Here is a 27,140-nt window from a genome sequence, read left to right as displayed (position 1 = left end):
CTGCATTTGAAACAGCAAGTAGAATATTGTTGCAGACATTTTTTCATAGAAATCCTTTCTTTGGGATTTGTTCATCTTCTGGGAAGCTGAGGCCCCAGAAGAAGAATGTAAACAATTGTTATCAGCTGCTGTGAAATGTAGCAGGTTGCATCTGTGATTGGCTCATGTTCTGTGTTTACAATTAAGGGCCAATCACAGGAGCAAGCTCAGGGACAGATTCCCTGGATACAGAACTTTGTTGTTCATTCTTTCCTATGCTATTCTTAGCTTAGCAGCCTCTGCAACTTCTCTCCTTATTCTTTTTAGTATAGTTATAATGTATTAGATATCATATATCAATAAATCTAGCCTTCTGATCATGAAACAAGATTCTCGTCCTTCTCTCACCCTGGAGACCTTCATTAGGTCGCTGTAATATTTGGTGACCCCTCGTGTCAGAACAAAAATTAATTTGATAAGACCAGAGGAGCAAATTGCTGCACTGGGTAAAATCCTGTATGTGTAGCATGTGATGGTTGCTTTGAAGCGACCGCAGAAGTGGATTCAAGCCAGGAGCTGAAGAACTGAAGATCCTGATTTGGACAGAGTTCACAGCCAAGGCTGACCACAAGTGAACCTGAAAACCCTCCGGGAGACGTTCGGAAAGAGCAGCAGAACCGTGGAGCGGGCCAGAGCATGCTGGACTCTTTCAAAAGGTACTGTTGGCTTTGCCCTTCCTGATGAACCAGCCCTTCGTAGCTTGTGGCTGTTCGTATGGAGGACACATGCCTTGGAGAAAGAGGTTCAGTTCTCTCCTTCAGAGGAGAAACTTATTGCCCTCTGGCAAAAATGGTGTAGAGAAGATGTTTTTTTTCTGTCAGCAACAGATCTCTATGAGTTCTTTCGATGGGCAAAGCTTTTTGGGTTCTTTACTGATGTCCTATACGCTTTGGATGTTTTCGTGTGGGAATGCATGGACTCCATTTTCCAATTCGTTTGGGGTCAGGGGTGCGTTTTCCCTCCTGTCTACCCAGCATTTAGAAAGCTCTTCCCAGTTTTGAAACGGAGAGCAGCTGTTTTTCCATGGATTTCTAACTGCTACGGCCAGGCCCCGTTTCCACCATCCCCAGTGGGAGAAGACCCAGTGGGGAATGAGTTGGGGCTTCCCAGCCCCCTCTGCTTCGCGGCGGGGGAGGCTGAAACTTCGCCGCGCGAAGAAGTTTTTTTTACTCTTTCTCCGGAGCCTGCGCAGATGGAACCTTCATTCTCGGCGGGATGGAGGGTGCTTTTTCGGGGATTGCCCCCTGGAGGCTGCCATCTCTGCTGCCTCTCTTGTGCCCTAGTGGCATGGGGCAGGTGTGCCCTGAGAGCTCTGCTTTTGGTCCCCAGCCCAGAGGGGGTGGGGATGATGCCATGAAGCAGAATGGAAGATACACCTGATGCATTTGCATTGCAGGGGGAAAGGGCACAGTTGGAGGAGACCATAGCTGGTTTGTTGTGGGGAACAAACATCTCCAGACCCCAGATGGGATTTCTGGGGAAGGCTTCTATTTCCCTGCTGCTGGCATGCCTCAGTGGTTTTGGGAAAAGGAAGCGTGTCACCACCCGTGCTGCCATTGTACTGGCAGCAGGGTGCAGGCCTGTGGGAATGCAGAGCCTGCTTCGTGGGTTTGGGCCAGGGCCATCACTTGGCCTCCTGATGTTTCTGGGAGTTGTGATTTCTCCTACCGGTCCTGGCCTCCCTTTGTGGGCCACTTTTGGGGTTCCTGGTCCATCATGGGCCAGGGCCCCCAGGGCTCTTTCCTTCTCTGGCACTGCTCTGCTAGGCTGCTGCTCTTTACCTTTTTGATAAAAAAAAAAAAAAAAAAAAATTTAAATTAAATAAAAAAGATTGAAAATAGTGGGCAGCAGCTCCGAAGCACTGAAGCATTGAAGGGCCAGAAAAGGACATTCCAAAATTGTTCAAATTGTTTGAAATTGTTTGAAATAATTGTAAGACTGCCAATGGTTTTTGATAACTATTGATGGAACTTTTGCATCAAGTCTGTTTCAGGACCAAAAAGGACTCTCAGATTTGTCCAAGAGAAACAACTTCAGCACATGGACTGTTCCTGAAACTCAGCTGCTTGGACTTGAATTTTCTTTGCATTATTTTTTGCATTTTCTTAGATTGTAGGATTGTTTTTGTGATTTGTTAGTATTGTATATTTTACAGGTGAAGAAATTTCCTGTTCATTTCACATCAGCATTTTTCTTTTTAATTTATACAATTTAGAAAGGTGAGATGCCGCAGACATTTTTTCATAGAAATCCTTTCTTTGGGATTTGTTCATCTTCTGGGAAGCTGAGGCCCCAGAAGAATGTAAACAATTGTTATCAGCTGCTGTGAAATGTAGCAGGTTGCATCTGTGATTGGCTCATGTTCCGTGTTTACAATTAAGGGCCAATCACAGGAGCAAGCTCAGGGACAGATTCCCTGGACACAGAACTTTGTTGTTCATTCTTTTCTATGCTATTCTTAGCTTAGCAGCCTCTGCAACTTCTCTCCTTATTCTTTTTAGTATAGTTATAATGTATTAGATATCATATATCAATAAATCTAGCCTTCTGATCATGAAACAAGATTCTCGTCCTTCTCTCACCCTGGAGACCTTCATCAGGTCGCTGTAATAGGAAATCAAAGAAAGGCTGAAAATCTCTGCCTGCCAGGCAGAGCTGAGGGTCTGTCACCCTGCAGGTGAGGAGCTGGGAGCTGATATTCTCAGCAAGGCAGGTAAAGCCTGTACTGACACCATCCAGGGCTTTCCCACTTCTCCTGAGCCAGGAGTGCAGAACAGGTTAGCAAAAGCAGCCAGCATCAGACACAGAGCAGGATTCACCCTGCAAATCTGTTGTGACGAGACAAGTCTGAGGTGAAGCCAGAAAGTCAATGCAGAAGCTCAGGATCAGAGTAAATATCAGTGAGGCACAAGATGGAGCACACTTAAGGCTGCAAAGCAGCTGAAGTTCACCTCAGGTGGGGACCAAGAACAAAAACTTCAGCTGCAAAGCAGCTCCCAAAAGAAGGAGAGAGACACTCCTCTGAGGCTCTTACAGTTCTTGCTGTACAGCACCATTCATAGGTGACCTGGCCTTGAACATGGCCATCCAAATGCCTAGGAGGGAGGGACTGTGCTCCAGACCTTTAACGTCCCCATCATCTTGGGCTGCACAATACCAAATAAATAGACTGGGACAGTCTTAGACCCCTGGATGCAAATGAGCATGCTGACTCTGTACTGACTCCACTCTGGGGCAAGACCTAGGTGTGGTTCAACTCCTTTCCTTGAAGAGTTATGCCTGGACTCTCCAAAAGTGGGCACCAGCCCATTGGTGAACTGTGATGCAGTGCAGATGAAATGACTAGATGTTATCCAGTTCTTCTTCTTTTTTTTTTTTTAGTCAGCCTTATATTTGGGAGGGAAAAAAGGAAAAAAATAGGCAAATACAACAGCATTGAAACATGCAGTTATGATAAATTTCACTTGAATTTGCTAAGTTTTGATCACAGTGAAAACAGCAATAATGATAGGAATGTCAAAGCAGCTCATTATTACATTTTCTAAAATCTATTACATGATTTTCCAAATTTCTTAATTTCAGACACTAAATAGAAGCAAAGACACAACAGGCTGTCTTGGCAATATTATCAAGGTAAAAGTGATCCCTTTCTACTTGTTGAGAAGTCACACAGGCTGACAATGGTGAATCAATGTCCCTTCTTTCTTTCACATTTACAGTATCCTAGCTGCCATGTTTTAAGGTATTCCAAGTTCCTGTCAGACATAATGGAACATGTGTGAACCAATGGCAACTTGCAGGCTCCTGATGGAGGCATTGGCAGAATGGCATATGTGGGTTATGCCCAGGTGCTCAGGCACTTGCATCCTGCTCATCTGCACACTCCCTTCTCCCTTGCGGAGTATTTAAACCAGTGTATTTTGTTATAGCAGGGAATACCATGCAAATTTCCATGTGAACTGTCTGGTGCCACCTGGCATTGTGGCTGCACAGTGGTCCAGTGGTCCATATCCTCTTTGGTTTCTGAGTATGGATGTTGCCAGAGGAGACACAGTGAGATGGTCCGATATCTTGTCCTTCCCATCTTTCCAGACTTACTCTGGCTGTTCTGGATTGCTGCTCACCTCACAAGGGTGGACTTTTGCCCTCAACAAGCTTGAACCCATTTGAAAATCCCCCAGAAAAGTTCCCATGGAGGCCAATACCTATTTCATTCATTTTACAGCTCCTTCAGGGAATGTAATTTCTCACACTCTATTAACAAGGCTAGATGAGAACACTCCTAGCTAAGGACAGCTTTGGCTGGATGGATTTCAGACACACTGAAGCAGAAAGCGTTGGGCACTAGTGGAAGCTCTGAGAAGTAATCAAGCTTACTGACATCAGGCATGAACTACCCAGATACATTCTTCTCACTCCTCTTATTTTGCTGTAGTCCCTGTCTTGCTTTTTAATCTGTCAAACATCCAAGAATGAATCATTCTACTCTAAATTTAATACGTAGGGTTTTATTGTTTTTAATTTGGTGAGGGGATTTTTTTCCAGGTTTTGGTTTGGCAGTAAAATGGAAGATGTAATTATTCTTACATCCTTAATCCTTATGGCTTTGTTGCACATATAGGGTGGTGAGTGAGCAAGGTAGTCAGAAGACAAAAAATTAATAGAGTCAAGTATTCAATAGGTTCTACATGCACTGTTCTTTTGGAAGCAAAGTATGCCAGGATAGTGGATGAAATTTAGTTTGTATTAGCAAACTTGCTTTTGCTTGGATAATGAAATTCCTAGGTGAGAGGGAAGCAGAAAAAAATTCAGAACACTGGTTCTGATACAGAAGATTGTAGAGCTAAAATATTTTATAGAATATCCACTAAAGACTAGAAAGCCATGAGAAGTCATCAGGATCTCATATTCTTACCTTCCATGGAGTTTGGGCATAATTGTCCCTTCTTGTCTTATTGTGCTTTTGAAGGGAAACACAAAAAGATCTCTGCAGATGTTAGATCTTATTGTCTGTTGTTTTTATTGACCAGACTTCCCTCCTATAAAGACAAACTAATTTAGCTAAACAATATCTATTTTCATTATTTCAATGGGCAGGCATTAAGGAATTTTACCTCTCTTAGAGGTGGAGTGAGGCTGCCCCATGTTAGTGGGAGCACACTCACATGTCCTTGAATCCCTGTTTTCCAACAGGCAACACACCCCAGGACAGACAGACAGTAAATCTATCAGACCCAACACAATCTTTTTTACTTATTTCTGCCTTTGCTGCTTTTAAAGCAGCCAGCCGTGTTGGAGTCTCTGAGATATAAACTATTGAACTAAGGTAAAGAGGAAAGCCCCGTGCCTGAGCACCTCAGGTTCCTCCTGTCCTTCCTTACTCATCCAAAGCACACAGATCCTGATACATCCAATGAGGGCACCAAAACCACTCCCTTGTCAGTGACACACAGGGCCAGCCTAAGCATGAGGTGCAGAGTCTGGCTAACAGGTAAAGGAAGAGGATTAAGTTATGATTGAGAGTCCAGAACCTGATGGGTAGAATTAATACATCTGTTTCTATACATAGACTAATGGACATTTTGCCTGTATAAAGACTAATAATAATAATAATTTAAATATGTGTGCCTTATGCAGCATAAGTCACAGTTCTGGACTGTTCATAAATTTTTGTTAAAAGTTTGTTCCTTTAACTCTCTGCGCATACTGGTTCAAAAACTGAAGTGGTTAATGGCCAGTTTAAATGTAAGAGAGTAGTGCCAGTGCTATCCATGGGACTTTATCTGTCATCCACACATGAGTGGTCTGCTGGAGCAGACAGAAAATGTTCAGCTTCTTGTAAGATCAAGTGTTATGACAGTGTGTGGCTCCCAGTGAGTTGTAAGTTTAATCGCTCTGCAAAATATTTCTCTTCTGGTACAAATTTCAGGACAGATATTGATTTCACATCTTTCAAAAGCTTTTCCTCCTGCAATTATGACTGTACTTTCGTGTTCATCTGAACATAACATGAAATAGATATTGCCAGAACAAAGATAAGTAGATATAGGATATCCTTATTACTTTGTCAATTAATTCCCATGTATTATTATGTGGAAAATGTATTTTATAATAAATATCTTACAAAAAATTGATCTGTACATGCAGGCTGCAGACAAGACACTGTCTTGTCTACAAGTGATTTTTCCTCAGGAAGTCAACACACTGTGATAATTTTTTTCCTCAGTAACAATTCTTTTGAGGTCCCTGGCACTGTAATCCCTTCCTTTATACATTTTAGGGATTAAGATTTCTTTTCCAGAATAATGGATTTTAAATAACTTAATGACTATGTTATAAATAGCACATATTATAAACTACTTATATTATAAATAACAATATGTAGTCCTTGTGAACACTGAGAATATAAATCAGATCACTCTTGCTGTTTTCAGTATCAGAAAAAAATCCACAATTGAATTACAGCCTTATGTTTGACCATGGACCATGAAATTAGTGGGTAATAGCAATGTACTGAAACTCCTACTCTTTAAAAAGGGATCAGGACTAGAAATTATCAAAAAAGTGGTTTTATGAAACTGCTCATGTACAGCCTGAGTCATTGCTGTGCCACATGGAAGAGAAACAGGTGAAAAGTTGAATTTACATTTGGTGGCAGCTCATTATTAGCTAGTGTAAAGAGTAACGACATATGGTCCTTAAACAGTAAATAACAACACAAAAATCTACTGGGGAGTCTCCTATTGCACTTCTTTCATTTTTTTATGGTGACTTTTATGAATATGTTATTTACTGTTACTCCTCTGCCCTTTTGACAGGAAGTATCTGCAGAGAGGCGTGAGGTTAGTTTAGAAGGTGTAAGCCTCAGATAATGCCTGACCTGCAGGACAGCACTCCAGGTGTACATAAGGACAGCCCCCCACAGGAATATGCTCCTCACTGCATCTTGCACCACCCCTTGTAGGGTCCTGTAGGCATTCCACTGCACAGCAGCCCGACAGCCGGCACTGAGTCACAAGGCAGCCACTGATGCCAAAGCCCTGAGTCCAAAGGAATGGGCAGCTGGGGCCAACCCCCTGCTGGGGAAGGCTGTCCAGCAGTCAGGTGTGAGGCATATGAAACCTTTGGACCAGCATGACCAATGAAACACAGTGTTCCTTTTGTGTTTCACTGCTGTGTATTAAAACAGAGGATCACGAGATCCTGGTCTGGGAGGAGTGGGACTTGTATTCCTTTCTGCAACCCTCCTGGTTGCACGGCTCCACCAAAGCTGGGGTACACAGAAAACATAATAGGGATTAGAGAAAGGACATAGGGATTAGAGAAAGAGGACTAAATTTAATGAAACCCTAAAATTCAGTGCACATAAATCTAAGCCAAATTCTAAAACGCATCTGGAGAGGACAGAATTGAAATACAAATGTTAAAAATACTACTACGGTATTTGAAGCCTCTGCTGCTCTTTTTGTCAATGTCTCTGAAAGCACTTTCAGAGTGGTGATTCTTGATGTCTTAAAGGGGAATTTTTCCTCCTATATTGAGCCTGAGTAAACTGAGGCTTTGAGAAGTGATTTGTCCAAGTTTGAACATGCAGGGGTAGAGAGCAAAAACAACTCTACAAGCTGGAGCTCTCCACTGAGAGAGGGCCAGAAAGTGGGAGGGAGCACAGGCAGGACAGCTGACCTGTAATGAGGAAAAGGATATTCCATACTGTATGGTGCTCTGCTCAGCAATAAAAGCTCAGGGAAAGGAGAAGGAAGAGGAATGTCCATGGTTGTGGCATTAGTTTTCCTGAGGAACCATAAGAGATGATGAAGCCCTGCTTTATTGGAAGTGACTGCCTGCTGACAGGAAATAGTGAATAAATTATTTCTTCGCTTTGCTTTTGGGGGTACCTTTGTTTCTCTATGAGACTCAAATCTCAATGCACGAGCCTTCTCACCTTTCTGTGATTAACTACTCATCCTGCCAGGCAGGAGAGTGAGTGTCTGTGTGGATATTTGTCTATAGGCCAGTGACAATCCACCCCGAGTTCTCAGGTCTGGTCTGTGCATTCACTGCTAGGCTTCTGCTCCCAGAGCTAGACTCAGCCAACACCCTGTCAGCGCCTGAGATTTCAGACTTAGAAAAAAAGACATTTTCAAAGAAGTCTAGATTAAGAGAAGCCAGTATTTTGCTCAATTAACAAAGAAACACTGTTCAAAAACTCAGCTGAAGGTAATTGATCTCAACTATCTAAGTGGTATATTCAACCCATCAAACTCATCAATCACTCTAATCAACAGTAGCATGACCTTCTGGTAGAAGGTGTCCATAGAGGAACTTGAAAATAACCAAATATTCTCTGAGACAATCAGGGAGTATCATCCAGGTATGATTTGTGCTCTTAGAGCAAAGTGGTATTTCTTTACTTTATTATTTTCTTTAAAGTACAGATAAATAATAATTTTTAAAAAATCTATAATGAAGCAGTGTTACAGATTTAGTTTTCACCTGAAAATACACAATAGCACTGAAGCAAAAACCCAAAGTAGGCTGTCAGCCTCACTACTTTGTCAAGAGAAAGGCAGAATAAGTGTGTTTGACATTAACTGCTTCCTTGAAATTCATCTCATACTTGCAAGACATGTGCATAATTCAGTTTTAGATTAGAATGTTAAAGGGACATCTTTAGCCTAAAAAAGGAAAACTGGTCCCCTTTGAAAGTGTTCCAATTTTATCACTATAATTTGCTGTAACTGAAGAAGACACAAAATATTATATTCATCTTATTTTCTTCATGTTATTAAGAGTACATTTGGTTTAATTATTTTTCCTGTGTGAATATATCTTTCAAAACTCACTGTAGTTTAGGTAATAGGTGGAACAAAGGGTAATAGGTGGAACAAAGAAAATCATTCAATTCCTTTCTCCCCATCAAATTTTATTGCAACAATAAAATCCGTAAATATTGCAGGATGACTGTCAGATAGAGGCAAAATTGCATTTTAACTGTTTTTGATTCACTGTGTTTCAGTCTGACAGTGCTTGAACTTGGTTATTATTCTTGGACAGAAGTAGTTCTCATTTTAAGACAAATTATATGAAAACAACTTCTATTTAAAGAATTGCAGCACCTTTTAAACAAATGAGGTCATTATAAAGCATTACATTGCATATTAAGTAAAGGTTCAATGTATAAAATGGCTAATAAATTACAAAGGTAGCAAAGGATAATTGTAATGGTAACCTAAGCCATTTAGGAATAGAACATCGGAATAATGAAAATCAGTTAGGAGTTTTTCTCTGTATCAATAGGTGTATACTTTTTATACATGTACATATAATTAAAGGCAATTTTACATGGTAAAAAAGTAAAGCCAGTCAAATAAGTATTACCTTGCTCTGTATGACCTTTGAGTTAGTGAAACAGTTGCTTTTTCTACAGATTGCCAGAAGTTTTGATACTGACTTCTCTTGCTCTTCTGTTTTGTCTGATACACATATTGTCACACTGACCTGAAAATGGCTTGAATGAAGGTTTCTGCTGTGTTTTTTGGTTTGTGTCCTCATCAAAGCAGAATGCTGTCCCCAGTTCCTTGGGGACTGAGAATACTTTCCAAATCCCAGTAACCACTGTGACTGTACCCAGAAATGGCAGTGAGGTGGCAGGTCCTCCACACTGTGCACAGGGAAGAGGTTTTGCTAGAGGAAGATGATGAAGGCTTAGACATAGGAGTAGCTCTAAACTAACAATAAAGAAATCCAGAAAACAGAGCTGTGAACTAATCCCTTCTTGAAAGTTAGGTCAAGTACATCACTGTGCACCTCTGGAGAGGTCTTCCCTTTGGCTGGGATTTATAGCCATGAAGCCTGATTGACATATAGATCAATCTGATTCCCCTGGGAAGAGGACTTTAAGCATGGTTTTTTAAGAAAAAAATCTGCATTTTGAACGTGAGAACCTAGGTCTGTTTGCTATTTTAGGATAGAGGGGAGGCCAACCTGCTTGGAATGAGAAATACCTTTTCCAAAATTTTAACTGGTCATAATAAAGCATTATGTCGCTCTGCTTTGTTTTTGAAAGTGGTAGAACCTTACCAGAGCTGCAGAAGAACTTCTCATTTCTGGTGCAAGAATAGCAAAAGATGAAAATTCTGTTGTCACGTAATAATGATAGAAATGACAATGGGGAAGGAACTTTCTCAGGTGGCTGCCTCACACGCCTGTGTAATTTAGATGTCTTTGGAGACATATAATGAGGCAAGTATGATTCCACATCTACTTTTGCAAGTTTACTGCTAGTGAAGCTTTAGTGACTTTGACTGAGAAAAATGAGAGGATAATTGAGTTCAGGGTCCCTGCTTTGAAGACTTAACAATCTAACTTAGGACCAGGGCAAAAAACCAAAACAAAACCCAATTAGAGAGGAAAGGAAGACAAACTCCCTCAGGTTACGCTCATGCCTATACTGGATAGGATATGTGTCTCTAAATAGAACTCTAAATCACCAGTTTATTAACATAATGAAAAATAGGAAGAGATTTCCCTTTACTGTGTGCCATTAGAGCACAGATTTCTAAGTTTTGCATCAATACCTTAGCTGATTTTCTGTTCATGTGTGATAAAATTACTAAGCTGATATTTTTGGAGACATGCAAAAACATCAGTGATTGGTACTCCTTGTCTACCAAACTAAAGAGCTTATTATTGTATTTGTCTTCTGTAGATGACTTTCTCTCAGAGTCAGATTCCTTCTCCTGCCCTCACAGAAAAGTACATCTGAGATCTCATGTACCTCATGTCTTAGCAGCTGCCACTGATGATTGTGTCTCTAATAGCACTGTGGCTTTCTACTATTTGTACTGCTCTACTGAGCTGTACTTGAAAATGGATATTAAGCTAAAACCTCTTCATTAACATGTATTTTCCTCTTAATCTCACATTATGTACTGGCTAAAGTAAAATCTCATGCATTGCACAGGCAGTATAGAGGTTACAAGGAGAAAATTAATTCAGTTTCTGCCTTTTAGAGCTTGTACGTTTACTTGTAATCAAAGACATTTTTTTTCCTTTTAAGATTCAATTTTCCCACTTTAGCTCAAAGCCTTTACAATTTAATTCCTGGATGTGATACTAAAGTTTAATCTTTGAGGATGTTGAAACGCATTTCCTGCAAAATGTCATGGGCATAATGCAGGAAACATATCCTGAAACAACAGACAGCTGCTGGAGTTTTGTGATTTCGGTTGTTTTTGGCTTTAATGTCAAGAGTAAGCTTGTTTTGCTTTGCTTTGTTTTCTTCCTTTCTTCAATGGCAACATTCCAGCACTTCAAAGTCAATAGATTTCTTGCTGTAAACCCTACCATGGATCAGGTTCCTCTTCTGGAAGACAAGCAAGAGAGGGTCAGAGGTAACAATTGTTGTAGTAAAAGACATTTCCCGTCATCCTTTGTATCATACACATGAATGCTCTTTCAACAGATGAAGCTGTTGATATACTTTATCCAGAGCTTTGCTCACTCTACAATATTTCTTACAGTAATGAAAAAGGAATCTGCTGAACCGAAGAAAAAAATAAATCCCATCAAAAGGTTGGCATTTCACTAGCAGATTTTTCAGCCAGCTGAATGCTAGTGCTCTGGTGTATTCACATTGACAATAATTTCTCTTTGCATTTGGTATTTTTCCCCACAAAATGTATTTCACAGAATTAATTCATTCTTTATTTCTCTCTCACTCTCTCTCTTTTTCTCTCTCCAAATCAGGGCTTCAAATTTCTGAAGGGGGAAGAGCAGAGAAGGAAGTAGGGTTAACATTCATTTGAATGTTTTTTGTTTAAACCTAGATTTTAGTATTTAAATATACTTAGAGCCAAAATATTCCAGTGTTCAATTATTCATCTCTGAGATTAGGGCAGCTCTGAACTTGTTCTATGCACTTTTTATAGTATGATGCTGTCAGCTTCCAGAGATAGGAATTTATTTATCCCAGGACACACAGACTGATCAGACTGATCACTGTCTTTCCATTAATATTGGATAAGACCTAGATTCTTCCCTAGCTCAAGTGGGACTTTGTTTTTTTTTTTTTTTTGGTCAGCTCTGAAAAATGCAGATGAAAAGAGTGAAATACTTGGAAAGAGCAGTTCTACCTATGTTAGATCTTAATTGCTCTCTTCAGGTGTCTCACTTTTACCACAAATCACTGATCATAAAAAGCATCTCTTTTAAGCCCAGAGCCCAAGATATTTTAACATGTACATTGGGAACTATAGTATCAGTCCAACAGGGAGGTGTTTTAAACTGTTTCATACAATGGGTCTTTTAGATTTACTCAGAAGATGAAAGAAATCATAGATATTCTTACAGAGAGAAGAGGTTTCATACTTGGTAGTAGCTATGGAAGGCGAAGAAGATGACTAAACCTGGATGGTGACTCGTAGAAGATATGCCAGGCATGTATGGGAGTGACAATGAATGTGTTTCATCCCCAACCCCTAAAGGTTGTGAATGACATGTGCAGTTAAGTGGTCCAGGGAAAAGATGACAGATGTGTGAATGGAAAAGAACTCTTGGGGAGGCAAAGGTTTGCAAGAAGCTCAAGATACATTTCTACATGGGGAGTCACTTGTGACTTGGCCATTGTCCTAAACACATAGATATGCTCATGTGGAACACACTAGAAACCAGACCATCTCCAAATATTTTGCTTATGTCCCTCTCCTGTGGCTGCACAAACAAATAAAGTGAGAGGACAAGATCCAGGTAATCCTTTGGCACAAGAAATTAAAAATACATTAACTGGAAGTGCTTAAATACTGAAGATCTATCCAAAGATATTTTCCTAGCCACATGAGGCACCTGAAACTTTCCTTGAATCAAAGGTCGTATTTATAAGACCAAATTATGATCTATGCTTTTATCATTAACAGGATGAATGAACATTTTCAGAAAATGTTTCTGAAAGTGTCAATTCTGTTTCTTTTCATACTTACTTACATTTATAAGATAGGCAAGATGAATCACCTGACAGAGAAAGGCTTATGTAATTGATTAACAACACAGTGTAGGATGACCAGCAATCAATATCAGCATATCAATATATTAATTTACATTGCAGACATCCAAAATGTGAGGCAAGATAAATCCTGCCTAAGGTGTCTAGAAGCCAGTCTAGCACATGTCTAACACAATCCCTACCTTCCTAGAGTTATTGAACTATGTGTGCATTTCCTACAGTCACCAACACTGCATTTTGCACCTGGGATGAAGACCAGGAAAAAGTGGAAAGTGAGAGAGGAGTGGCTGGAAAGCAGCCCTACAGACAAGAATCTGGGGCTGCAGTTTGGAAGCAGGCTCAGTATGGGTCAGATGAGTACCCTGGCACCAAGGAGGGAAAACTGCATCCTGAGGTGTGTCAAACATGTAGACACGGTGCATAGGGATGTGGTCTAGTGGTGGACTTGTCAGAGCTGGGTTTACAGTTAGATTTGATGACTTTAAAGGTCTTTTCCTACCTTAAATGATTCCATGAGTCACTTAAACACAGCATACCCAGCCAGTTGAATCCCACTGTATTTAGTGTTGGTGCAGTCTCCCTTTCAGCACTGAACACAGTTCTGGGTCGCACAATTTAAGAAAGGTGTGAAGGTCTTGAATGTGTCCAGAGAGAGAAACAAAGCTGGTGAAAGGGCTGAAAGGAGTGTCCTTTAGGGAGAAGCTAAGAACTCCAGGTTTGTCTAGTCTGGAGGAAAAGGAGGTTGAGGGGCAAACCCAGTTCTCTCTGCAGTTCCCTGAGGAGGGGCTGTGAAGAGGGAGGGGCTGAGCTCTCCTCCCTGGTGTCTAGTAATGGGATACATGGGAGTGGTTCAAAGCTGTGCCAGAGAACGTTTAGACGTGACATTTGGAAGCATTATATTACCAAGAGGGTAGTGAGACACTAGAACAGACTTCCTAGAGAGGTGGCTGGTGCCCCCAAGCCTGTCAGTGATTGAGAGGCATTTGTACAATGCCCTTAACAACATGCTTTAACTTGTGTTCAGCCCAGAAGTGGTCAGGCAGTTGGACTGGATGATCACTGCATGTCCCTTACAACTGAAATATTCTATTCTATTCTATTCTATTCTATTCTATTCTATTCTATTCTATTCTATTCTATTCTATTCTATTCCATTCCATTCCATTCCATTCCATTCCATTTCATTCCATTCCACTTTATGCAGGTTCCTTTTTTGGCAACCTTTCTTCAAAGTCTTCCAAAGAGGCTGGTTTCCTAATTTGCTGTCAGTCCATACTTTTCATGGAGACAGCCCCTCAGTGGTGCTGACCTTCGGCCACCTCCTTGCATATTTAGTACCCAGCAACATCAAACCTGTTACAAGTCTCCAGTACTTCATATAGGTATAAGCACGTGCAATGAAAATTGTTACTGCTGCTCAGTTAAACAGGAGACTGCAAATGCTTGAATGAAGAATTATTCAAAAGACATTTAAAATGTAACTGAAACTCTATATCAGGGGTCTTTATTTCAATGCATTTAAATCATCAAACACCAAAGTAAAAATCAGTAATGACAGCTGTTATTCTGTTTTGCACTGTTCAAGTATCCGAGCTCATTAAAATCAACGTACCAGAGTTTTGGTTGAACTGATGAGGTTTGAAATACTCTTGGGCTTCTAAAGTGAAGTATCATCAGACAATAGCAATAATGACATATAAGTATTCCTCCCTATCTGGCAACTCTGAAGGAAAGTGCTTTACTGATGATAATCTGAAAGAGACTGAATCCTTCTACCTCTGCTTCAGATTTTTAAAGCTGGATAATAATTAAAAAATTAAATCCTAGAAAAAGAAACTGTTTCAAACAGAAGACTACTAACACTTTTCAAATTGGTCTTGAAAAGCATTTCTGTAATGGCTTCTGCTTCTGTTTTTTGAAGAGTGGTGTACAATTTTGAGGATCCCAAAAGCTCAAGGTGATCTGAAATGGGCAATGACAACTGCTCAGAAGGATCAGTTTCTGAAAGGTACTGTGTACAGTTCTAGCATTCTCAACATAAGAACAACATGGAGCTATTGAAGCAAGTCCAGAGGATGGTCACAAAGTTGATAAGAGTCCTGGGGCACCTCTTGTGTGAAGACTGACTGAGGAATTTGGGATTGATCTACCGGGAGAAGAGGAGGTTGTATGGAGACCTCATAGCAACCCTCCAGTATCTGAAGGGGGCCTACAGGAAACCTGGCAAGGGACTTTTCATAAAACACTAGTGAGAGGACAAGGAGTAATGGGTACAAAGTGAAAAAGGGGAAATATAGGTTAGATATTAGGACAAAATTCTTTACTGCAACATGCTGAGACAGTGGAACAGGTTGTTCAGGAAGACTCTGGATGCCCCAACCCTGGCAGTGTCCAAGGCCAGTCTGGATAAGGCCATGAGAGACCTTGGTGAGTGGGAAGTGTCCCTGCCTAATGCAGTAGGGAGGACATTTGGACTGGATGATCTTTAAAGTCCTTTCCAACCTCTAACATCCTATGATTCTCTGAAATTCTTCTTAAGAGGCACATGTATCATCTAGATTTTGTTTATACCTGTAAATTTAAAAAAATTCCAACTACTTTCCTAGCAGAACATTGAACATCCTCATCTAAAGCAGACCAAGAAATCCAGCAATGGCTGATGACCCAGAAATATATGAAAGCAGGTATCAGCCTCTTTACACCTAGGCTACCTTGTTCTGCACAGTCAGTAAGACTTGCACCCTGAGCTACCTGCAGGTTCAATCTCTCCTTGTTTCAGCAGGAGGGATATGGCCAAGACCCCACTATTATTCAGCACCACTTCACATCATTGCCAGGGGTGAGGGAAAGGAAGGTCTTGCTTCTGGAAAGAATGGTGTTGCTTCTGGTCAAACAAAGGGAAACTGTCCACTATTGCTTCAAGCTTGGTGAGCATTTTGCATATAAATCACGCTCTCTTTTGTACACCTTTGTTATTAATATTGTTGCTGTTGCTGTTCATTTTCTTATCTCAATGCTGTTTCCAGTAAATTGCTCTCATCTCAACCCATGATCTTTGCCTTTTCTGCTTTCAGTCATAGGGGGTAAAGGGATAGAGCAGCAGCTCAGGCTCACTAAACTGAGGAAAGCCATTCCTAAACACCAGCATAGACCAGAATGTAACTTCAGGCTCACCCACAACTCGGCCCATGTGCCACTTGGGACTGGTCAACTGCAGCCAAATACAGCTGGCACCTTGTCAGAGATGAATGTGATCACAGGCTGAGCTGAATTTACCATGGTCCAGTAGTCTGGAAGATATCCACACCTCACTTTTTTGGACTGCATTTGTCCATCCTGTAACAGATGCTTCCTTGGAGAGATTTGAAACTGAAATCCAGCACTGTGTATCCACAGTGTCTTTTCCAGTAGCCTAAATGCAATCCCATTTGAATTCTGCCTACAAGCCCCCGCTGCTCTCCAGATGGCTGTGCCACAGCCCTTCCAGGAGACAATATGAGTCTTTTTTGTCTGCCTGACATTGTCATTGCACATGGGCAGAAGGGCTTGGTGGAGGTTACTGGGAGTTGGATATAGTAAATTAGTTCAGGATTAAACTTTAAACTGGGCTCATATGAAATGGTGTCCAGTTGGACAATGCCACAGCCTGAGCTAAAAACCCTTTGAGAGGTAAGCTGTGTCAGTACACATTTAAGATGGCTTTGAGCCCACATTCAATGAACAGGAAGCTGAAAACATGGGGCAGCATGTGCTTAATCCCATGCCAGTTTGCTATGCTGCAAGAGCAGTGTAGTCTCCTTCTGGGTCACCTGAAAACCTCCACACTGACTTTTGTGAAGATCTGAAGACTGTTCCTAATCTTTATGTATCACATGGTTCACATGATGATTCCTGTCTCCACTGAAGTTCACTAAAACCTCCTCAGATTTACTAGTGCTAAAGTTAACCCTTTGCCAACTGTAAGACTAATCACAGAATCACAGAATGAACTAGATTGGAAAAGATCTTTGAGATCACCAAGTCCAACCTATGACCTAACGCCTCCTCATCAACTAAACCATGGCAGTGTGTGCCACATCCAGTCTTCTTCTAGTGTGCTGCTCAGAATGATTTCTGAATATTACAGTGTCCCAACTTCTGGAGTGTGATTATGATCTGCAGCTGCAACAATCAGTGCTTGGCAGTTCCTTCAGCAAGATCACACTTTGCAGCAAGGCTGAGTCCTTCTTTCCAAATTGTCCCAAGTTGTGACTGCTTTGTCACATGCAGGGAGTCCTGAACTTAGTTGTCTGTAACAGTCCCAGAATCAAAGGCACAAGGAGTGGGATAAAACACCCTTAATTTCAAATTGTAAGCAGATAGGGTCAGGGTGTGGTATTTCCTAGGGCTTATCTGTCTTCCTCAGCATCAAAAACTGTCTCAGGCACAATGCTGGGCTAATAATGTACCTTGTGGACTTACTGCAATTGCCTCCAGGAGCTCAGGGAGCTGTGTGCTGTCCCTCATTAGGCAATAGAGGCATGTTTCAGTACAATGGTAATGCCCAACAAATCTACCATCTTCTCCTACATGACCCAAACTTCCAGTACACAATTCTGAGATCTAGGTCTATTTTCTTTAGAGCTCAGAACTGAAAATCTGTCTTTCAGAGCATGGTTGCAACCTTTTTGTTTGGCTTATTTCCTCAACATTTAAGGCTCCTCTGTTACTGTCCACCTTCTCTGCAGAATTTTAATCAAGATGGAGGTCAGAAGACAGCAGGGGAGCAAAAGCCAGCCTTGCAAGCAAAATAAAGTTTTCAGCTGGAGGCAGACATGTTGAGAGTGTCCCTGGTTTAAAACATCATTCACACAGTGTAGGTGGACACCCTCAGCTTCCTTCCTGGTGAGACACTGCAGCTCATCACACTAAAATGATCACTTGGGTCAGCAAAGAGCTGTTGGACAGAGATGAAGTGTGCCACTGGCCACAGACCCAGCATTTGGGAAAATGTTTCACTCTAAAATCTGTGCTGAAATGTAACACTTTGATTTAACCAGCTTTAGGTGTTCCATTAAATCTGAGATAGCCCCCTATAAAGAGCCGAACAGATCTTTGTGCCTCCTCTTTCTCTGGTTAACATCTCTTCTGTTTGTTGGTTTCCTTGTCCTAATTAACAGAGATTTGTCACAGTGGTAACTTCCTAGTCTATCTTCTCATTAACCACTCCAGCAAAACACCACAGCACCTAAGAGTTCCCTGCTGAACTGCAAATTATTGCCACTCCTTTATTTCAGCAATTACAGGCTCTTCTTTAAAAAGCATGAAAACTGCTCACAGCTGTTTTGGGGGATTCCTACACTCTTTGCAAAGAGTCCTTATACCTTTTCATCTCTAAAAACCTCCATCTCCTGAGACAAGCAGCTTTCATCTCAGCATTTATACGCCTTAAATTCCTTCTGTGTGTCAAAACCACTTCCTAGACTCTGAACCACTTTTTTACAACATGCTTTGTGTCAAATCCACACACATTCTACACTGAAAAAAACACTTGTTCTAGGCCTATTATGAAGCAGAGGGTCTGCCTGGGGAAGCAACCTGTCAGTACATCTTGTGTGTCAGACACAGCAGTGTGTGTGCCTACACACAGTCAGGGTACCCTGGGAACTGGTAGGATGTGACCCAGTGGTCTCTCCGTGCCTCCCATCTACCTTTGCACTGGTGACACCTGACTGGCAGGGGACCATGAATTGTTTCATGGTAAGGCTTTAAAACATCTGTTCCAATGGGAGATGTAGCTCACACAGCTATAGTTCATGTAACTTCAAAACAAGTTGCTGCAGAGAGACAGATCTAGGGGAAATGCAGGGGGATTCAGGCCAGTTGTATGGTCTAAATAGCACCAGCTGGTAAATTATAATGTCGGTGTAACCAAGGCTGCAGCAAGGAGTAATGGGAGAAGAACTCCCTGCAGGGGCATCAGCTGGAAGTCAATGAACACAAATTCCTGCTGCTGCCCCAGGGACCAGCTGCAAAGGTCAGGATTGCACTTTTCCCTTCCCTGCTCCATCCACCATGGAGCCAGTAGCAGAGTCCACATGGGAAAGGACTGACACTTCCAGATGGATGAATTCCAGAAAGTTGTGATGGTAGATAACAGGGACGAAGGTTGCCAACTGCATGCAATGCAACTGTAGCATTGCCTGTTCTCCCCACATAATCAATATGTCTTGCATATAACTCGTATTTCACTTCTGAAATCCTTATACTCTACTGGCAATCATAACATTTTTCTTATATCCCTATTTACTTTCATATTTTCTGCTACTTCTGCACCTGTTTCTTCAAACAGGTTCCTTTCCTACTAGCAGCTATTGCTGCTGCATTATCTGGGTAGTAAACAGGTGGATTTAAGTGTAAATTCCCTCCCTTCAGCAACCAAAATGTCGATGGCTGGGCTTTACCACTGGAACTGAAGTGGGGTCCAAAGAATTTGCTTTCAAAGAGTTCTGTGTTTCTCTGCTCAGTTTTGAAATAGGCTGTTCCCAGCAGAGGGGAGAGAGCACTGCTCTCCACTTCAGAAGGCTTCTGGAGAAGGTTGTGTTTAAAGGTTGAATTTTTTGAAAGGTAATTTTCAAAACAATCACCAAGAGAGGAAGATCCTTTTCTTTATTGTAAAAATTTGCAAATTGAAACAAATCACAAATAGATTGCCCAGGTGGAGTCCAATAACCAGACTCTTCTGGAAACAATTTCTAGTCCCTAATTACTGCTTACAAAAGGTTTATGTTGTTTCAGTGTTTGTCTCTATAAAAAACAAATCTTGATAAACAGAAAATATGCAAATTAGATTCAAGATAATCCTAGTGACATTATAAATATTATAAATCCCTAGGGAATATCTAGTTTAAATGACAAATTCACACATATACACAATTTTAACAGGATCAGTCAACATTTGTGACAATAAATTGAGCATGTAGCTGTCTCAGCAGCAAGGACCTCTGACAACATCCACATCATGAACAAAGAATGTAAATTCAGACCTGTCAGTGCAGAACTTGACTACAGAAGAGAAGGAATTGTAAAAGGTGCCATGGGTAGGTTGCAATGAGTGGATCCAAGAGGCTCAAACTGCTAATGTATTTCAATATTCCTCGTTATATTTCTGTGTTTCCAAATTACCTGGCATTTCATTAACTATCAGTCCAAACCTCTCCAAGGTGGCTGCTCACATCAGCCTGAGTTTCACAGAAAATTTTGTTTAAAGCCCCTAAATAAAACCATGGCAATTGTTTTAACAACCCCATGCTGTGGAGCCATGACTACACTACATGGGATGAAACCAGGGGCAGGAGATTCCACAGGGCCAAGTGCCACATCCTGCCCTTGGCTCACCACAACCCCAGGCAGTGCTACCGACTGAGGGCAGTGGCTGGAAAGGTGCCCAGTGGAAAAGGACCTGGGAATGCTGGTCAATGGCAGCTGACCATGAGCCAGCTGTGCCCAGGTGGCCAAGAAGGCCAATGCCATCCTGGCCTGTATCAGCAGTAGTGTGGCCAGCAGGACCAGCGCAGTGATTGTGCCCCTGTACTCGGCACTGGTGAGGCCACACCTCAAGTTCTGGGTTCAGTTCTGGGCCCCTCACTACAAGAAGGACCTTGAGGGTCTGGAGCATGTCCAGAGAAGGGCAATGGAGCTGGGAAAGGGTCTGGAGTGCAAGACTGATGAGGAGCAGCTGAAGGAGCTGAGGGTGTTTAGCCTGGAGTAAAGGAGGCTCTTGGGAGACCTTATCATCCTACAACTGCCTGAGAGGGGGGTGCAGCCAGGCCATCTCTTCTGCCATGTCATCTCTTCTGCCAGGCAACAAGTGACAGGATGAGAGGACATAGGGTTAAGCTATGCCATGAGAGGCATAGACATTAGACTGGACATTCTTCACAGAAAGGGCAATTAGACATTGGAAAGCACTGCCCAGGGAGCTGGTGGGGTCACCATCCCTGGAGGCATCTAAGAAAATGTTGGATGTGGCACTCAGTGCCATGGTTTACTTGACATGTGATGTTCAGTCACAGGTTGGATTCAATGATCTCAGAGGTCATTTCCAACCTAACTGATTCCATGTTGCTGCAACTTGAAATACATTCCCAGAAGGTGCAGTGTCCTTGCCACTCTGAAGAAAACATGCATCCAGTCTATAATCCTTGTAGTGGCTATAGTGGGAAGTGTGGAGAAGGAAAATGCCTGTTTCACATTCAGAGGGGTCAAGCATCAGGTTTGTAGATGCAAGGGAGTCATAGCTGTGGACGAGGCACCTGGGCACACATTAAAATTTGACACTTGCCATCCCGAGGATTAGAAGGCTATTGGCTATTGGTGAGTGAGAATACCTGTCAATGGATACTATATTTTGTAATTGCATGAGAAAACTCAGGCTGTCTGTTCAAGTTAACAGATAAAAACTGAAAACAAGACTGAAAACAAGATTGTTTGATGTGGTCATTATTTAGAGGGAAAGAAAAATCCTGAAAAATCCAGAAACCAAAAGTGATCAGAACTGAGAAAAAGTGTAGCATCAAGTGGGAGTCCATGAGCGACTGAGTGTCTCTGACCTCCAAAGGGTAACCCCAGGTACCAGAGGAATACCACAGCACTCTTCAGGATCTTTCTATATTGGTCCAACAGACATATTGGTCCAACAGATTGTTATAGAAGACATCAACTTACTACTGCCAGCTGTCACTTCTCAAGCACAGGGCGACACTGCCCTCCATGAAGAGATGTATCAGTGTACTTTAAGTGAAAGGTGTTCAGTGCTGGCTGCTGGACCCAAAATTTTGGGAATTCGTATGTTTAGGAACCCAGATTCCAGAGAAGGGCCAGGACCAGGGAGTGGGAAGAGAAGCAATATGTTTTTACAAAGTCCTTTAGAAGCGTAAGACAAGTTAGATCTTTTTCCTTCCATTTTTCTTTAAAACATAGCATTTCAGAAACAAACTCACCATTGCAGTTGACTAGAGGCTTGGTTCTCATTAACTCCTCCTTCATCTTCCCAGTCATAAGCAAACATAAGAACTTTGGCTCAAAAACCTGTCAGCTACAGGCTGTGACGTATTTGATCAATAGTACAACATGCTTGCTCTGTTTGCGTGCAACAACATCTGCTATTCCTCACTGCTGGAGGCTGAATACTTGGTTAGATCCTAGACCAAGCTTGTTGTCCTCCTAGCACTGTTAAAGTTTAGTTTTTAGGGTTTTCTTTAAATTGAAATTGGTCATTAATCCATTTTTTAGTGGTTGAAGAGGATCGTTAAAATGGATGATTGAAGCACATGTAGAAAAATAAACTGCAATAACTACACAGGAGCAGAAGAAAACTCATTGGCCAAGGCAGTACAGCAGGTTTATTTTGTTACCTGCAACACTAGTTAAAAGGCAAGGGAACCATCATATGTTTAGCATTATAATTGGAACTATAGCTCTTGAAAGCACTGATTATGCCATGTTTCCATAGTGGCAAACCCTTGGTAAGCTGGAATGCTGGAAGCATTATTCCCTGCAGCAGTGGTGTTATCTTTCAGGAAACAGAGTTTCTTACCTAATTTTACTGTGTTAATAGATATGGATTAATTTCTAAAAAAAGCAAACAGAATTAATTAGAAAAACAAAACCTCACCTCATTTTGGAGATAGTCATGAACTTGATGCAAATCAGTTCTTATCATAATCAGCTTTTTCCAATAAGTGAGTACTGAAGAGGATTACTTGAAGACTCAGACTGGACTCAAGCTCTCCACTTTATTATTTTCTTCTTATGAACTTGCATTTTCTCACACTCCTGGATATATGCCCAACTTAAACACGAAAGAAGGAGAGTTCCCAATGTATTGATAACATTTTTCTTGCAGGACAAAACAACTCTGAGTTTGGGGTACCCTCCTCTGAATGAAGTAGGTCTAGAAGCCATATTTCTCATTTCTCAAGCATGCTTAAAAATCACTGGTCTCCAATGTAGGGAAAATCTGGATAAGGTAGGAATGAGACAGGTTTTATGTAATTTGTGCTGTATCAGCATCATGCTCACACTGTCAAGTCAGTGAAAAGGCAAAAGCCCAGGCACCCTTCTGCCAGATCAATTCCTGTTGGTGCACAGAATGACCACAATATAGTCCCACTCTTATTCATGAAAAAACAAACAAATAAAACAACCCAAACCTGAGGTCAAGAGGGAGTTTTAAACTAAATCACAGGGTGTAATTCATCTGGCAAAACAGATGTCTACACCTGAGTTTCTCTATTGAGCTACTTGTTTTAAGTGATGAGACAAACAGATGCTAAAGCATGACCTTTCTTAAAAGTAGAGGCCTAAAGGAAATCAAATTACTTCTGCCTGAAATTTCCATGTTTTTTCTGCTTGCTGTAAAAACCATTGGCTTGACAAACTCAGGTAGAGGCTATGATGGGATGAATCTAACCTGATGTCACAGAGGCATTTGTTCCTCTTCCCTGAGATAGGTGTCACAGGAAATGAAGAAGAAAGAGCTACCAACATATACTTCCCCTGGCATTTACTACTGTCTGCTTGAGTTATACTAATCCTTATGTATCCATGAAAAAAAAAAATCCTCATCTGTTTGGTATGGATCATGAGAATAATCAACATCATGAAAATCATCACAGTGATCTCCTTTTTAGTGCATTCAGAGAAGGCTGTGTAATTCCTAGCACTCCCTGGGGTCTGTGATCAGCTCCATGTGCAGTATAATTGCATAGATTCCAGATAACCCCACTCATCACCTGGGAATGTAATGTAGTTTAAATGATGCACATATCTTACTCTTACAACGAGTTAGACATGCTGGTCTTCCCAGAGGGGACACTTCAGCGGGTATGTATCATGAGCTGTGATGTCACTGATAACTTTTCTAATTGTACAGACTGAAATAGATTGATAAAATACAAGATTTATGGATATTATTGCTTTTCTCCCAGCTCTTACATCTATAATTTCCATCTGCTGTGCAGAAAGAAAATTTGTTTTCTTCTGAGTATGTCAGGCTGTTAAATGTATGTTGCTTATGATCTTGAACATAAAAAGCACATTTATCATCAGTAAAATTAACAATGTGCCACCAGCCCTCTTCTGTGAGAGCAGCCTGACCAAAAGCCTTTGTTCTACTGAAACTGATTTGGGTTCTTTAGGGAGAGAGGCTTTTGCATTTGGCTTAGCTAGTTTGCCCTGGTTTGCTCTGCATAATTGCACCATTATACTGAACTGGGTTACCACCCCACAAAAAGTGCCAGGTTTAAGTGCTGCAGGATGATATTTTTGAGAAATGCTATGGTTTATATACTGCAATGGAGACCAGGGTGCAGTAGTGGAACTCAAATCTAACGGAGATTTTAAATTTTGACTCTCTTGAGGCCATTGGTAAAACAGGTTGGCTTCTGTAGGGCCAGAATTGTAGGAAGAGCTTTGCATTTGGTCCTCTATTGAGATAACATAACTGTGAGTAGTAACTGGATTATAAAGCACAGCTCTGGGCTCCTGGGATAATTCACAGAGGTTGGAAGAGGCCTTCCTCTAGGAGTCCTGTCCTTCTTCCAATGGAAGAAGAGTGCTTTGAAGGCTGTTCTCAGCATGCAAATCTCATTTTCCATAGCAGCCAGAAAACAATAGTGCCAAAAACTCCCAGCAAAAACAACAAGATGCTCCCATACATATCTTGCACTTATTATTTTTTCATTTACATCTTGGAACTACAGAAAAGAGCACTCATTGATGCTTAATACTCTTTTTCCTTTTCATTGAGCTACAGAAGAGCATCTCTGATACTGGAAAAACTATTAAGGTCATATTAGAGCCAATTAGATATTAAAATTCACAGAATAAGTAGAAAAAATAATTGGGCCACACAGAAAGTAAGGAAAAGTAGGGAACACTTGGTTATTTTTCATGATCAGGGTAGTTCAAAAGTCCTGGAGCTATAGTAGGGACATGTCATTTCTTCCTCACTCTGGGGAGCTGGGATGAAAAGAAGGGAGGGCAATACTCTGCTCTTACTCCTTCAGGACACATCTGGACCAGACAGCACATCCCAGCCTGTCTGAACCAGAATCAAAGAGGGCATTTCTTAGCACTTGATTTGCTCTTCAGCAGCTCTGTTTTGTAAAACTGGCTCCGGGGTCAGAATTGCTTCTTGCCCAGAAAGCACACGAATTTTTGCTGTATGAAATGGATGTGTGTGGTCGGGCATGCCTGGGATAGTTTTCATCCCTTTCAGATCTCTATCTTTTAATGATGCAGCTGGAACTGCTGCTCTGCCTTGAACCAGGTTGCCTGAGCTGGAACACGCCATGGCACAGACACAGAGTAGCTAGAGATTCAGAGAAAATAGCAAAAGACTGCCATGGACATCTGATGTTATCAGTGCCAATAAAATTGCACCTCTAACCTCCTTCCATACCTAGAATAAGTTGCTAAAGCTGCAGGTTAACTCCAGCAAAACATGAACTAAAACTCCACATATCTGCAGTTGAGAATATAACAAAACTGTGAGCATATTCCAGCAACCAGGAAACTAATTCCAGCCCTCTTGTTGTCACAAGTAATTCAGGTGCACCAGTAGACTCCATCTTTTGGGTGGTTGGAACTCATTTAAAATTATATGCTTTCCATTCTTCCTCATTTGCCTTGCTGGATGGCTCTTTTAGGACTTCACTGTGTCAGCAAATAAAACCTTTCTTCCAATATCCAATTTTAATGTATTCCTTGGGCAGTCTGTGTCTTTTGGGGCTTGCAACAGCACTTTCTTCAGATTAAATAACTCCACTTTCACTCTGATGTATTTATAAAAATCAATTGCATCACCTCTCTATCACCTTTGTTTTGTTAAACTATCTGAGCATTAAATTTTCACACAAAATATACTCTCTACTCCTCTGACTGCCAAAACAGGTCTTCCCTGCATCTGCTTCAGGCTGAATTCCTCTTTCTTGAACCAGTCTACAAAGATTTCAAAGGTTAGATCTACAAAGGGAATTGGGAACTTTCAGGTGCTTTATTCCATTAATGGAATTCATAGAGGTGAATTTGGTGTTAAAATGATTTTTGTGTTGGATGCGAAAGGTTGAATGCCTAAAAATGAGCACCGGAATAGTGGGATATATAGATATACCAAGACAAAGTGTCAAAAGGGGAATTGATGATATTTTATCCATAAGGTAAGATTAAGACTACTTTTACTCTGAATGTACACAATTTTTTCTGTCTCTTTCCTGGTGTAGTAAGTACATCTGTTAATCTCGCTTTGAAAGAGTTTGAGTGAAAAACTTGCTTTTGCTTTAATATCCCAGACCACTGACTGAAAGCTTTGAAGCAATGGCCTGTTATGGACCAACTTTGCTGACTCTGTCATTTGCCTTTACACCTTTGCCAGCCATCTGGATTGTTTTGATTGACCAGAGAAATAAAAACCTCACAAGCACTTTTGTGGCATATTTCACTTTCAGTACATCATGAAAGAATCTGTTAACTGCAGGAGACTAAGACAGACATGAACATTGCACCAGTCAGAAGCTGTGTGAGGTGAAACCCACCCAGCATAAATCTTTGCCAAAGGGCCCCTGCTAAGACACCCATCGCTGGTGGACAAATCCTCTGGTTTATCAGGAGAAACTTTGCTGTCTGACACTTGCAGAAGTGTTGCTTTAATAGTCCTGCTGTATATCTCACTGCTTTTGCATGCTATTGACAACTGTGTTTAATTCCACCCTTCTTTATCACAAATTGAAGACAGACATAATGCTAAATTAAACATAGTTAAAAAAAAAAAAAAAAAAGAAAACAAGTCTTTAAAACAAATCAGAACAGTGTACTGGCTGAAATAACAGTGGTTTTATGTTTACTTCCAGGAAGCTCCTAAAGGCCCTTTTCCAATGTGTGCTTTATGAAAAAAGAGAAAGAAAACCACCACACACAAGATGACTTAGAGACTAAATTAAATATTTGATCTTCTCCCATTCTGTTTCTTGGGAGGTCTGACCCACATGTTTGGTTGGTGTCCCCAGGACTGGAAGTCATCATGTCTTCAAATCTTTTGCCAGACTGCAGAGGTATAAGT

This window comes from Melospiza melodia, chromosome 2 (genome assembly GCF_035770615.1).
Source record: "Melospiza melodia melodia isolate bMelMel2 chromosome 2, bMelMel2.pri, whole genome shotgun sequence".
In the NCBI taxonomy this organism is placed as follows: Eukaryota; Metazoa; Chordata; class Aves; order Passeriformes; family Passerellidae; genus Melospiza; species Melospiza melodia.
The sequence above is the reverse complement of the archived record's forward strand: the minus strand, read 5'-3'. Positions refer to the sequence as shown.